This window comes from Pristiophorus japonicus, chromosome 2, assembly GCF_044704955.1.
Source record: "Pristiophorus japonicus isolate sPriJap1 chromosome 2, sPriJap1.hap1, whole genome shotgun sequence".
NCBI lineage: Eukaryota > Metazoa > Chordata > Chondrichthyes > Pristiophoridae > Pristiophorus > Pristiophorus japonicus.
Window position 1 is genome coordinate 117,170,388 of NC_091978.1, and position 15,001 is coordinate 117,185,388.

The 15,001-nt window shown below is 41.4% G+C and overlaps 1 protein-coding gene across 3 annotated transcripts in view; it reads right to left on the reverse strand.

The window, feature by feature from the left end:
- The window catches only part of plpp1a (phospholipid phosphatase 1a), a 171,890-nt gene that overhangs the window by 153,795 nt on the left and 3,094 nt on the right, over window positions 1–15,001 (reverse strand). The window lies entirely within an intron of this gene.

Sequence of the window (15,001 nt, forward strand, 5' to 3'; positions counted from 1 at the left end):
CAGGAGCTCCACTGTTGAGTGGGGCCAGCGGCTGGGGGGAGGAAGGGGTGGGTGGGTGGCTTCCCACCCACCCTTTCCTTCAACCACTGTCTGTCCCACCTGTGAGAGAGATTGTAATTCCCGTATTGAACTGTTCAGTCACCTAAGAACTCACTTTTACAGTGGAAGCAAGTCTTTCATGATTTCAAAGGACTGCCTATGATGATGATGACCGGGTCAATATCTTGTTATTCCTACCTAAACCATCATGCAAGCACCATCACTGTATGCACAAGGGCTTCAACCCATCCTACCGCTGTAATCTCCTTTACTGGTATGATTCCCCTGGCATTCTTCCTCTAAATCTGGCCTTTTGTCCATCCCTCTTCCATTCACCCAACCATTGGCAACAGGGCCTTCAGTTACCCTTATTCAAAACACATGGTGTGCAAGGTCCTCAGCAATAAAAATTTGAAAGAGAAAAACAGTAGGGTATGGAAGGCATGTGTGCCAAAAATGCCTGGCAGAACTTTGTCACTAATTTCCACTGATCCTGGTCATGTTTTCATTAAAGCATTAAAAATTTGTCGTATTTTTGGAGTCCAGGTTACACTGCTAATAGGTCAATGATTTATGTGAACATGTTGAAGTATATGCATGTTAGGATTCAATCAAATCAGTTTAGAGGTGTTCTTCACATACTAAAGAGTTAATGTGTAAAACTATGGGCTAATGCAGGAACAACAGGTATACCGAAATTAATCAGTTATGGGGGCTGGATCTACAAGCAAAAGGAAAGAAACAATGAAAGGACGACTAGAAACTCCTTGGGTGTCTTTGTAATTAAATGTATCATCCAATGTGGTACTGAGCCACAGAAAGGTTTGTGCTTGCAAGGTTCCTCTCCTACATGTCTCACTGCACCCAGCACATCTCCAGCAATGGCTTCTCTTCATACCCCTAGTCACCTCCGACGTTCCCAAAAATTTAGATTTTGTCCCTTCCTCATCTACATTCTGCCCTTTCATACATTTGACGAAACACTTTGTCCTATTTCTCTACTACATTCCTTGACACACAGCCGCCTCTGTATTCTTAGACTGCCTGTCTGATATTAAGTTATGGATGTCATTCTCTTTCCAACTGAACACAGGGAAGATTGAAGCCACTGTTTTTGGCCTCTGCCATAAAGTCCACTCCCTTGCCACGAACTGGAGCGCTCTCCCTGGTCATTTTCACATCCTTATTCAAGCCATTAGAAAGCAAGGTATCCTGTTTGACCTTTGTCCTTCATGGCTTCACCCCACCCTACCTCTGTAATCTCCTCTACTGGTATAATTCCCCCAGCATTCCTCCTCTAAATCTGGCCTTTTGTCCATCCCTCTTCCATTCACCCAACCATTGGCAACAGGGCCTTCAGTTGCCCGAGATCCATTCTCGGAAGCTCTCTATGAAAACTCCTATATCTCTCCACCTTTAAAGAGCTTCTAAAAACTCATCTTTTCGACCAAGCTTTCAGTCGTGTCCCCGATGTCTCCCACCATGGCTTACAACCATTCAGTTTATATATTATTTTACTTAGTGGACACTTTTTATGTTAAGTCGCTTTGAATTGCAAATAATTGCTGTTTGTGGGACCTTGCTGAGCAAAAATTAGCTGCCGTGTTTCATACACTGCAATGACTACACTTCTAAAAGCACTTCATTGGCTTTAAATCACCTTGGGATGTGTTGTAGTTGTGAAAGACGCTACATAAACGCAGGCTCTTTTTTTCCTTTAACTGTTGCACTGGAGGGCTGCTGACAACCATGGACCTGTACCCTGGAATGAGTTAGCACCTATGAGTAAACTGCATGATGGGCGAGGGATTGGGAAAATGCCCACAGAATTTCAGGTCCACTAAATTAAATGTATAAATTGCAGTCAATCTGATAATGCCTTGATTGCTGGTAATAGCAGGTGTTACTTTATGTGACAGGGAACCGATTCTGGTGGTAGTAGTTGTGCTCGCTTCCTTCTCAGCTGGGATTTGGATGTTCTCGGAGAAATGTACAATGTTACCCTTTGATTAGTCTACAGGGTTTTTAATTTGTACATTGTTAGTTTGTCATTTTTATAGAACTGCTTTCTCTGGTGTTAGTTTTACAGTGGTTCACTTAAAGGAACTTTGTCCCATATGATCAGGAAACATTTTTTTGCTCATTTAACCTGCACTTTGCAGAGTTGTGACCCCTGAGCTTTGCTAACCTATTGACAGTGTGTGTACCCCTCCGTCTTCTACGTTGGCTCCCGGTTAAGCAATGCCTCGATTTTAAAATTCTCATCCTTGTTTTCAAATCCCTCCATGGCCCGCCCTCCCTCCTCCAGCTCCACAACTCCGAGATATCTAATTTTGCTCCTCTAATTCTGGCCTCTTGAGCATCACTGATTTTAATCACTCAACCATTGGCAGTCATACCTTCAGCTGCCTAAGCCCCAAGCTCTGAAATTCCCTCTCTAAACTGCTCTGTCTCTCTACCTCTCTTTCCTCCTTTAGGACGCTCCTTAAAACCCATCTCTTTGACTAAGCTTTTGGTTACCTGCCCTAATTACTACTTATATGGCTTGGTGTCAAATTTTGTTTTATAATACTCCTGTGAAGCGCCTTGGGATGTTTTACTATATTAAAAGGCGCTATATAAATCTAAGTTGTTATTGTTATCAGTCTCCTCTATTATACATAGCAATGTTACCACTCTGCCTTCTTTCTTAACTTTTCAATATCTCCTAAATATGCAACTTGATAGGTTCATTTTCCATTCTTGTCTAGTTTGCAGCCAGGTGTCTGTTAATGCTATAAATCTAGATCTTCCTGTAAAATATTTTCTTCCAGGTCCCCCTACTTACTACACTCTGCACATTGCAATACATGCGCTTGAACCTTTTTTTTAATACACTACTGCTTTTCCCATGTTTTTTGTGTCTAAATTACCCCCTCACTTCAGTCTTTTCTTAGTTTATAACTAGTCCATTTGATTTGATCTATTTCTCTGCCTTCTCACCTAACGCCAGAGATCATGTGGCAGTACATGCTGGGCCGTTGGCAGGAAGCCTACTGATGCAAACGCTGGAGGGAGAGGACCCAATTATGGCCACCTCCCCCTTTCTTCTGCACCTCCACCCCCCACAGTACAAAACTTATAGAAAGTAACCAGAGAGAAGATGAGAATTATTTTACACAGTGAGTTATGATGATCTGGAATGCACTGCCTGAAAGGGATCTGGAAGCAGATTCTACAGTAACTTTCAACAGGGAATTGGATAAATAGTTGTAAAGGAACAATCTGCAGAGCTATGGGGAAAGAGGAGAGTGAGACTAATTAGAGAGCTCTTTCAAAGAGCCAGCACAGGCATAATGGGCTGAATGGTCTCTTTCTATGCTCAATGATTTTCTGAAAAGAGAAGGCAGAGGAAAGGGAACTTTCAGAAAGGAGATTTTTAAAGTTGGAAAGAGATACGGGTTGCACCAGAGTGCAAAACTAATTGAGAGAGTGGGAAAGAATGGAAGGTGAAATAAAAGGCTTTATTAAAAAGTGGAAGATTGGAAGTCTCATACAGCAGGAGATGCGTTTTATTTTTTTTAATGCATGGGGAAAAGTTGGTGAAAGATCAATTAGTTTATTTTGAAACGATTAAGTTGATTTTTCTAAGCATTTTATGTGGTGTGTTTTAATGAATAATCAGAGGGAGTCTGATGAGAAAATGGAAGTGAGTAAGTGTTTATCCTGCCAAGTGCTTTCTAGAAACAGTCCAGATTATTTGGGACATTTTATTAATTACCCAGGGGAGAAGAAAGGGGGCTCTCCCCCATCAGTTTCCTGACCAACTGTGTACATTACAATTCACTCTGCTCACTGCTGTTTATATAGATCATTAAGTGCCCATGTAACAACCGCTGCCACAGCCGATTCTGCTTGGGTCTGGCCATCTGCTGCTAGTTAACTTGCTGTTTTGCATGTTTCCCTCATATTTAGACACAAGCCCCCTCCACTCACAAAAAGGCCAGACTTGGATTGTAACGTGTGCCGCTGAATGATAAGCAGTGCAAACCCGGGCTGTTATCTGTTCAGACCAGCATCCTGGAGAGGCGAGAGAGGGGTGCGGGCGGCTGATGTCCAAGCACAAGACAGCAGGAAGCTCCTGGCCGACAGCTCCCACCCTCTTCCCATGTTATAATGCTGGCAAAAAAAGACCAAATTAACTTTTACTGGCATTGCATGTATTGCAACTGGCGGCACACCAGGGTCCAAGTGAGTAAGAAGATGACTATGTGTAGGCAGCTGTTTTAGTGAAACGCGATCGACTCCCAATCCAGAGTAAACATGCTCACGTAAACAAAGATCGTGCTGCCCTCACGAACATAACTTGATCTTTTCAACCCGAAGCAGGAACCACACACTAGCACTCAAATCCCCTGAACACTTAAGAAAACGGTAGGTCAGTGAGGTTTTCAGTTAGCATGCTTTTGGAGCTGAAGTGTCCAACAGTAATTCAATATTTCTAACACAGGATAGGAAACTGAAGGCGCCAACCCATTAGTAACCATGTTTTTGTAGTGCCACCCATTTCAGTTATTTGCTTACACCGCTGATTCTACGACCACTTGGTGTATCAGGCTGCTGATATTTGGAACTTATCTACAGTTCTTGAAGAATCGGACAGGTTAGGATGGGAGCTGCAACAACTGCAAAATAAAATAGGTAAGTCATTCAGTGTGTGGTGCCAGGTTTGCACCCACCCAATCCCACACACTACGAATTAAACTCAGCTGTAACACTGGGGAATCACTGACTGGAGACTTTAAAGATGGAGGAAATGTGAGGGGATTTACCGCAAGGTAAAATGAACTGCAAATATTTGAAAATGGATGGGTGGGGAAGCAGAAGCTACAGAAATAAGCAGCAGGCTCGATATCATCTGGAAAGAAAAGACAGGTAAATGTTTTTGGATGTAGACCCTTGGTTAGAACCCCAATTTCTCTTTTCAGATACTATGTATTTCCAGCATTTACTGTTTTTATATGTCACAAGGTTCACTCCAGGAAGCACTTGCTAGGGAGCAGTTTCACAGCTGTATTGGCAGAATCCAGAGAGCAGGTTGCCAACCCGCCCCTCAGCTTGGAATGGTGTCTAACCTTGGAAGGCCAAACTGAGCAATAAAATGTGAGTTGAGCCTTGCCCTCACCAAACTAATAGATAAGCTGCTTCAGCTCCGACTGATACTGAAAGAAAATCTCATTATTCATAGAAACTTACAGCACAGAAAGAAGCCAGTGAGCCCACTGTGCCTATGCTGACTCTTTTTGGAAAAGCTATCCAATTAGTCACGCTCTTTCCCCATAGCCCTGCATTTTTTTTTTCCTTTTCAAGTATATATCCAATTCCATTTCAAAAGTTATTGTTTAATCTGCTTTCAATAACCTTTTAGACAATGCATTCCAGATCATAACAACTCACTTAGAAAACATTTTTTCCTCATTTCTTCCTGGTTCTTTTGCCAATTATCTCGAATCTGTATGCTCTAGTTATCGACCCGCCTGCCAGTGGAAACAGTTTCTCCCCATCTACTATATCAAAACCCTTCATAATTTTGAACACCCCTATTAAATCTCCCCTTAACCACTCTGCTCTAAAAGAACAATCCCAGCTTCTGTAGTCTATTCACATTGCTGAAGTCCTTCACCCCAGGTATTATTCAAGTAAATCATCTCTGCACCCTCTCCAAGACATCATTCCTAAAGCCTAGAATTGGATACAATACTCTTATAGCAAAGGTCTAACCAGTGTTTTATAAAGGTTTAGCATAACTTCCTTGCTTTTTTACTCATGCCTCTATTTATAAAGGCCATGATCCCGTAAGCATTTTAAAAATATAAATAGCCTGATTGACTTGTTCTGCCACCTTCAAAGATTTGTGTAGATCAGCCCCCAAGTCTCTCTCTGTTCCTGCACACCTGTTAAAATTGTACCATTTCGTTTATATTGCCTCTCCTCATTCGTCCTTCCAAAATGCATCACTTCACAATCCTATGCATTAAATTTCATCTGTCATGTTTCGGTCCATTTTACCAGTCTATGACCTCCTGAAGTCGGTTACTATCCTTCTCACTGTTAACTACATTTACAAGCTTTGTCTCATCTATAAACTTTGAAATTTTAACTCCGATATCCAAGTCCAGGTCATTAATATAGATCAAAAAGAGCAGTAGCCCTAATATATCAACCGCTGGGGCGCATCACTGTATATTTCCCTCCAATCTGATAAATACCCGTTCATTACTACTCTCTGCTTTCTGTCTTGTAGCCAATTCTGTATCCACACTACCACTGCCCCTTTAATCCCATGGGCTTCGATTTTGTTGATTAACTAGGAACCGTGGTTTTATCATCCCATGAAGAAACATTAACTAATATGAAATATTTGGGAAACACGTTTTCTGAACAGAAATGTAAGGATGTCCTGTCAGCTCCCAAAACAGTAGAGAGACACTATGTATTTAAACAAAAGCCTGTGCTTGTTCCCAGGCATACTGTCAATCTCTTGTCTTTCTGTCAGGTTTGATAAGAACTCATGCTCATCAACCGTAAATACTGATAAATAAAACATGAAACTGTATGTAAATGTTATTTCTCCTATTAAGTTAATTTCTCACAGTACAGATTTATACTGAAAACCCAGTCAACACTATATTCTCTTTTTCTTCAAGAGTCTGCTGAACACATCACTCCATTGATGTGTAATTACCATTATTTATTTCTGTCCATGTACAGCAGCCATCAAATGTCAAAATGGCTGGGCTTCAGAATATGTTTTACGTTACATTTAAAAATGATTTTTCTTTCATTAAATATGGGCGAATGTCTCCATAGCTTAGTTGATAAATTGGTGTGGCACTGAGCCATAAAGACCATGCAAGTCCCAGGTTTGATCCTTGGTCTCTGCCGAGTTAGCTGATCACTACAATTGAACATATTGGGATAAAGAGCAGCAAAAAGAAAACCACCATTCAGTATTCTCTTCCCTGATAGTCATCCAGTGACATCTGCCTGAAAGTGCACAAACAACAACATTCAGTGAGGGCCGACTCAGACTGTTCCCCAGAATCAAGTGGGCTTTCAACACTCGCTGTCCAGGCTGACATATGAAAAAGGGCCACTTGGGCAGAAAGCAGCCAACGCCTGTAAAACAATTCACTAATAAGTAGTATGTGCCTGCTAGAGGAGGGTAAAAAATTTGGAAAGACTTTTTTTTTTAAATAAGTGATTGAGATTCTCAGGAAATTTTGGCACAAGTTACCGACGGTAGGATTGACATAAATTTTGGCAGAGCTTGCCAGTTACAGATGCAGGAACTTTTGGGCCAAGGTATTATTCTTATGCTGCCTAGTTCATATTGCACAATAAAGCAGTCAGTAAGTATCGTGTGTGTGGTTACCAGTTACAACCACCACAATCTAATTAAGTTCTTGTCTCAAAAGTGGAGCATCAAGAATAAAACAAAAACAATATTACAAATTAACACTTACAAAAACCAGCTCCAAGACCACCAACACTGGCCTCAAGGTCTTTCTGCCCATCCCTCTCAAGTCCCAGGTATGTTTACACACTAATTTAAATTAGTATCAGAAATCTTTACCAAAATGCCAATATTTCCTACAGTGTTGTTAATGATTTTAAGATATTCAACCAGGATTCATAAAACATTAGTGCCTAAAACTATAAACCTACTGTAAAAATGTAACTGACGCTGCCAAGTCCAAAGTTTCTTTATTGATGTGAACATCACAGTTCAGGCTACAGATCACAAATCACAAATCACATGGATGAACTTCAGCAAATGTACATCCCCGTCTGGAGTAAAAATAAAACTGGGAAGGTGGCTCAACCATGGCTAACAAAGTAAATTAAGGATAGTGTTAAAGCCAAGGAAGAGGCATATAAATTGGCTAGAAAAAGCAACAAATCTGAGGACTGGGATAAATTTAGAATTCAACAGAGGAGGACTAAGGGTTTAATTAAGAGGGGGAAGCTTGCAGGGAACATAAAAACTTAATGCAAAAGCTTCTATAAATATGTGAAGAGAAAAAGAGTAGTAAAGACAAACGTAGGTCCCTTGCAGTCGGATTCAGGTGAAATTATAATGGGGAACAAAGAAATGGCAGACCAATTGAACCAATACTTCGGTTCTGTCTTCACGAAGGAAGATACAAATAACCTTCCGAAGGTACTAAGGGACAGTGGGTCTAGTGAGAAGGAGGAACTGAAGGATATCCTTATTAGGCGGGAAATTGTGTTAGGGAAATTGATGGGATTGAAGGGCGATAAATCCCTGGGGCCTGATAGTCTGCATCCCAGAGTGCTCAAGGAAGTGGCCCTAGAAATAGTGGATGCATTGGTGATCATTTTCCAATAGTCTATCGAATCTGGATCAGTTCCCATGGACTGGAGGGTAGCTAATGTAACACCACTTTTTAAAAAAGGAGGGAGAGAGAAAACAGTTAGCCTGACATCACTAGTGGGGAAAATGTTGGAATCGATCATGAAGGACGAAATAGCAGCACATTTGGAAAGCGGTGACAGGATCGGATCAAGTCAGCATGGATTTATGAAAGGGAAATCATGCTTGACGAATCTTCTGGAATTTTTTGAGGATGTAACTAACAGAGTGGACAAGGGAGAAACCAGTGGATGTGGTGTATTTGGACTTTCAGAAGGCTTTTGACAAGGTCCCGCACAAGAGATTGTTGCGCAAAATCAAAGCACATGGTATTGGGGGTAATATACTGAGGTGGACAGGAAACTGGTTGGCAGACAGTCGGGATAAACGGGTCCTTTTCAGAATGGCAGGCAGTGACTAGTGGAGTGCCGCAGGGCTCAGTGCTGGGACCCCAGCTCTTTACAATATACATTAACGATTTGGATGAAGGTTTAGCGTGTAATATCTCCAAGTTTGCAGATGACACTAAACTGGGTGGCAGTGTGAGCTGTGAGGAGGACGCTAAGAGGCTGCAGGGTGACTTGGACAGGTCAGGTGAATGGGCAAATGCTTGGCAGATGCAGTATAACGTGGATATATGTGAGGTTATCCATTTTGGGGGCAAAAACACGAAGGCAGAATATTATCTGAATGGCAGCAGACTAAGAAAAGGGGAGGTGCAACGAGACCTGGGTGTTCATCGGTCACTGAAAGTGGGCACGCAGGTGGTAAAGGTGGCAAATAGTATGTTGGCCTTCATAGCTAGGGGATTTGACTATAGAAGCAGGGAGGTCTTACTGCAGTTGTACAGGGCCTTAGTGAGGCCTCACCTGGAATACTGTGTTCAATTTTGGTCTCCTAGTCTGAGGAAGGACGTTCTTGCTATTGAGGGAGTGCAGCGAAAGTTCACCAGACTGATTCCAGGGATGGCTGGGCTGTCATATGAGGAGAGACTGGATCAACTGGGCCTTTATTCACTGGGGTTTAGAAGAATGAGAGGGAATCTCAAGAAACACATAAGAATCTGATGGGGCTGCACAGGTTAGATGCGGGAAGAATGTTCCCGATGTTAGGGAAGTCCAGAACCAGGGGACATAGTCTTAGGATAAGGGGTAGGCCATTTAGGACTGAGATGAGGAGAAACTTCTTCACTCAGAGAGTTGTTAACCTGTGGAATTCCGTGCCGCAGATAGTTGTTGATGCCAGTTGACTATATATTCAAGAGGGAGTTAGATGTGACACTTACGGTTAAGGGGATCAAGGGGTATGGAGAGAAAGCAAGAAAGAGGGACTGAAGGAATGATCAGCCATGATCTTATTGAATGGCGGTGCAGGCTCGAAGGGCTGAATGGCCTACTCCTACACCTATTTTCTATGTTTCAATGTGTTCTGTTTAAAGTACACTTGTGTAGACATCAGGAAAGGACAGGATCAATTTTGACTATCATGTCGCCGCGCAGTTCAATGGATAGGTGCCGCTCTACCCCATCATGTAAGTCGTTAATAAAAATAGTGACTAGTTGAGGCCCCAACACAGATCCCCGTGGGATACCACTAGTCGCATCCTGATAATTTGAGTAGCTGCCCATTATACCCGTCTCCTGTCACTCAGCCAATTTCTTAACCAGGTTAATAATTTGAATTCAATGAGCTTCAGCTTTAACCAGCCGTCTCTTATGTGGGACTTTATCAAATGCCTACTGGAAGTCTATTTAAATAACAATATCCATAGAAAGTCTTCTGTCCACTACTTCAGTCACCTCTTTAAAAATTTAATCAGGTTCATCAGGCATTATCTAACCTTCACAAATGCATGCTGGCTCCGATCAGCTGACAAGATTCTAAATAGAGAAAAGCTAGAAACAGTAGAAGTCCAAAGAGACTTGCGGGTCCACATAGATAGATCATTAAAATGTCATGGATACAGAAAGACATCAAAAAGGCTAATGGAATGCTGGCCTTTATATCTAGAGGAGTAGAATACAAGGGTCTAGAAAGAAGTTATGCTACAGCTATACAGATCCCTGGTTAGATCACACCTGGAGAACTGTGTTCAGTTCTGAGCACTACACCATAGAAAGGATATAATGGCCTTAGAGGGAGTGCAGCGTAAATTTACAAGAATGATACCTGGACTTCAAAGGTTAAATTACGAGGAGAGATTACACAAACTAGAGTTGTATTCCCTGGAATTTAGAGGATTAAGGGATGATTTGATGGGAGTTTTCAAGATATTAATGGAAACTGATGGGGTAGATAGACTACAACCAGTAGTAGTTTCTAGGACTAGGGCATAGATTCTCAACCTTTTTGCTTCCGAGGCCACCCTCCGTGTTATAAATATTCTGTGCCCCTCCTGTAACAACACGTATTTTTTCTGTATAAAAATTAATTAATAGCTCTATTACACTGTATGTAGAGAGGAAGTTAAGTCCTAAAGTTACATAAGGAAAATACTGTGGTTACTGGAATCTGAAATAAAAACAGAAAATGCTGGAAATGCTCAACAGGCCATGCAGCATTTGTGGAGAGAGAAACAGAGTTAACATTTCAGGTCTAACGAAGGGTCATCAACCTGAAACGTTAACTCAGTTTCTCTCTCCACAGATGCTGCCTGACCTAAATTTACATTACATACCCATTTGCAGCTCAATGTCTGCTCCACCCCAGCAACTATTTGCTTCGCAGTAAATGACCTAGGAGCAACAAACGCTGTGCTCACTACAGGCTTGTTTTGTGCATTCATTTTCCATTCACACACGTGGTTTACAAATGACAGTGCACTCATAGTAATGAGTTTGTTGAGGGCCGACATGATGCTGCTGAATACCAAGTGTAGGCAAAAATGACATTTTACAATTAACATTTTATAAATGATAGATCAGCACATTACAATCTATTTTATACATTATGGTTGTACTATTTTTGCACAGCACATTAGAAAAATAAAAGGAGAGTAGTTTAATTCAGAATTAATGAGCTTGTTTTCAAAAATTGTACAGTCTGCCACAATGGGAACTGTAATTCTGTTTTATTAATTTCCAACATTTATAGTTTTCTTCCCTCTAGTCAGTAGATCTCCCTCTGTGCTAATGGCGATGCTAATTACAGAGTGTGTGCCAAAGTGGCTTCATTACAACAGAGTTGAAAGGAAGGCTCTCATACTTGGTCCATGCAAAGGGACATGTCTAACCACATAAATGGTGTTAAACAGCAAGAACCTGAAGTGACTGCGTATGCAGAGTCTTTGTATTGCAGAGACTATTTCACTCGTGGGACAAACCAACTGGCGGACCCCCTGAAATCTTCTCGCAGACCCCCAGGTGAGAATCCTTGGACTAGGGGACATAGCCTAAAAATTAGAGCTAGACTCTTCAGGAAAGGTCAGAAAACACTTCTACATGCAAAGGATGGCAGCAGTATGGAACTCTCTTCCACAAACAGTAGTTTGATAAACCCGAGATTGATAAATTGTTATTAAGCAAAGGTATTAAGGGATTAAATGCAGGTACATGGAGTTTGCTCACAGATCAGCAATGATCTCATTCAATGGCAGAACAGGTTTGAGGAGCTAGATGGCCTACTCCTGTTCCTATGTTCCATGTTTTCTCCATACATGGCTTGCTATAGTATAGGAGCAAGAATCCAAGACTGCACGTGCAATACTAATTTTCTCAATGTATTGTAAATGTAATGCTTTTATTCCATACTTAAGAATTTTCATTAATGGCAAGATAAAACCAATTTTCACTAAAAAAATAATTTTTCCCCATAGTATAGTATGAATAAAGGGTGGTGTGCCACCACCTTTGCTGCTTTTGCAGAGAATTTCTTTTGTTTTGAAAGCAGAACACAATTTGGCTTAATGGAACGTGTTTTAACCGGTGTATACTGAGATTAAATGAATAAAGCATACAAATGCAAATATGCGAACATTTATATCTTGCTTTATGTACTATGCTAGCTGATCCACCTTCACTCCAAGCATAGAGCAGTATAAACTAGTGTTAGCCTAACTGCGAGAGGCTTTTCTCTCTCAGTAAACAGTATAAACGATAAAGATTTAGAAAATGACAGCACTCAATGCCCAAGTAGGATTAAGAAGTCATTTCATTGTGTGAAAGGCCAAAACAAAATTATCTTTCTCTCAGGTCACCCCTCCACCAGCCTCTAGTTTTTTTTCTTTCCTACCGATGTCGGCGCTATGGTAATCAGGTTTGCACAGGTTTTTTTTTTTTTAAATGTTCTGGAATGCTTTTGCATAATATTTAAACCCTCCCCCTAAATATAGAAAACTCGTTCGGACACGTTAGAAATCCTCACGTCATTTGAAATATGATTTTTTTTTTAAACTAATTTTATATCATGACCCAGAAGGGGTATTTAAACTAAATTCTATCAAAAGATGGCATCATAGAAACATAGAAAATAGGTGCAGGAGCAGGCCATTTGAGCCTGCACCGCCATTCAATGAGTTCATGGCTGAACATGCAACTTCAGTACCCCCTTCCTGCTTTCTCGCTGTACCCCTTGATCACCCTAGTAGTAAGGACTACATCTAACTCCTTTTTGAATATATTTAGTGAATTGGCCTCAACAACTTTCTGTGGTAGAGAATTCCACAGGTTCACAACTCTCTGGGTAAAGAAGTTTCTCCTCATCTTGATCCTAAATGGCTTACCCCTTATCCTTAGACTGTGACCCCTGGTTCTGGACTTCTCCAACATTGGGAACATTCTTCCTGTCTAAACCCGTCAGAATTTTAAACGTTTCTATGAGATCCCCTCTCATTCTTCTGAACTCCAGTGAATACAAGCCCAGTTGATCCAGTCTTTCTTGATATATCAGTCCCGCCATCCCGGGAATCAGTCTGGTGAACCTTCGCTGCAGTCCCTCAATAGCAAGAATGTCCCTCAAGTTAGGAGACCAAAACTGTACACAATACTCCAGGTGTGGCCTCACCAAGGCCCTGTACAACTGTAGTAACACCTCCCTGCCCCATACTCAAATCCCCTCTCTATGAAGGCCAACATGCCATTTGCTTTCTTAACCGCCTGCTGTACTGCATGCCAACCTTCAATGATTGATGTACCATGACACCCAGGTCTCGTTGCACCTCCCCTTTTCCTAATCTGTCACCATTCAGATAATAGTCTGTCTCTTTGTTTTTACCTCACATTTATCCACATTATACTTCATCTGCCATGCATTTGCCCACTCACCTAACCTATCCAAGTCACTCTGCAGCCTCATAGCATCCTCCTCGCAGCTCACACTGCCACCCAACTTAGTGTCATCCGCAAATTTGGAGATACTACATTTAATCCCCTCATCTAAATCATTAATATACAGTGTAAACAGCTGGGGCCCCAGCACAGAACCTTGTGGTACCCCACCAGTCACTGCCTGCCATTCTGAAAAGTACCCATTTACTCCTACTCTTTGCTTCCTGTCTGACAACCAGTTCTCAATCCACGTCAGCACACTACCCCCAATCCCATGTGCTTTAACTTTGCACATTAATCTCTTGTGTGGGATCTTGTCGAAAGCCTTCTGAAAGTCCAAATACACCACATCAACTGGTTCTCCCTTGTCCACTCTACTGGAAACATCCTCAAAAAATTCCAGAAGATTTGTCAAGCATGATTTCCCTTTCACAAATTCATGCTGAGTTGGACCTATCATGTCAACTCTTTCCAAATGCGCTGCTATGACATCCTTAATAATTGATTCCATCATTTTACCCACTACCGATGTCAGGCTGACCGGTCTATAATTCCCTGTTTTCTCTCTCCCTCCTTTTTTAAAAAGTGGGGTTACATTGGCTACACTCCACGCTATAGGAATTGATCCAGAGTCTATGGAATGTTGGAAAATGACTGTCAATGCATCCACTATTTCCAAGGCCACCTCCTTAATACTCTGGGATGCAGTCCATCAGGCCCTGGGGATTTATCGGCCTTCAATCCCATCAATTTCCCCAACACAATTTCCCGACTAATAAGGATTTCCCTCAGTTCCTCATCATTACTAAAATGCCCTCTAGCATTAAAGACACTTTATTTCAATTCAGTAACTAAATAACACGAGCAGCACCTTGTAAATGTTTTCATTATCTTGATGCAGGGTTTGAATTGAGCACCAATTGACATGCAAATTGATGTTGAATAACATAATTCAATCCAGCTAGCAAAGCTTGCAACTCAATGCCTGAACAGTTCAATTTTTAGGCTTCATGTGTCAGTCTGGCAAAGGATCAACCTTATATAGATTCAGTTCAGTTCTGCAGAAAATAAAGTTTGTTTGTAGTGACAATTACAGCTAATGAAATATTTTATCAGAGTGAATGTGGAAGATTTGCTGAGCTATTGCCCATCAAATGGCTTTGCTGCTTTCTTTGATGAACAAAAATAGTTCTGCGGCCATCAGAACTGATTTATGGGCAGTGTCCACCATCAAGTGGTCTGTGTGGTTCATTGGCTGAGAACTTACAAATGTAAGTCATAC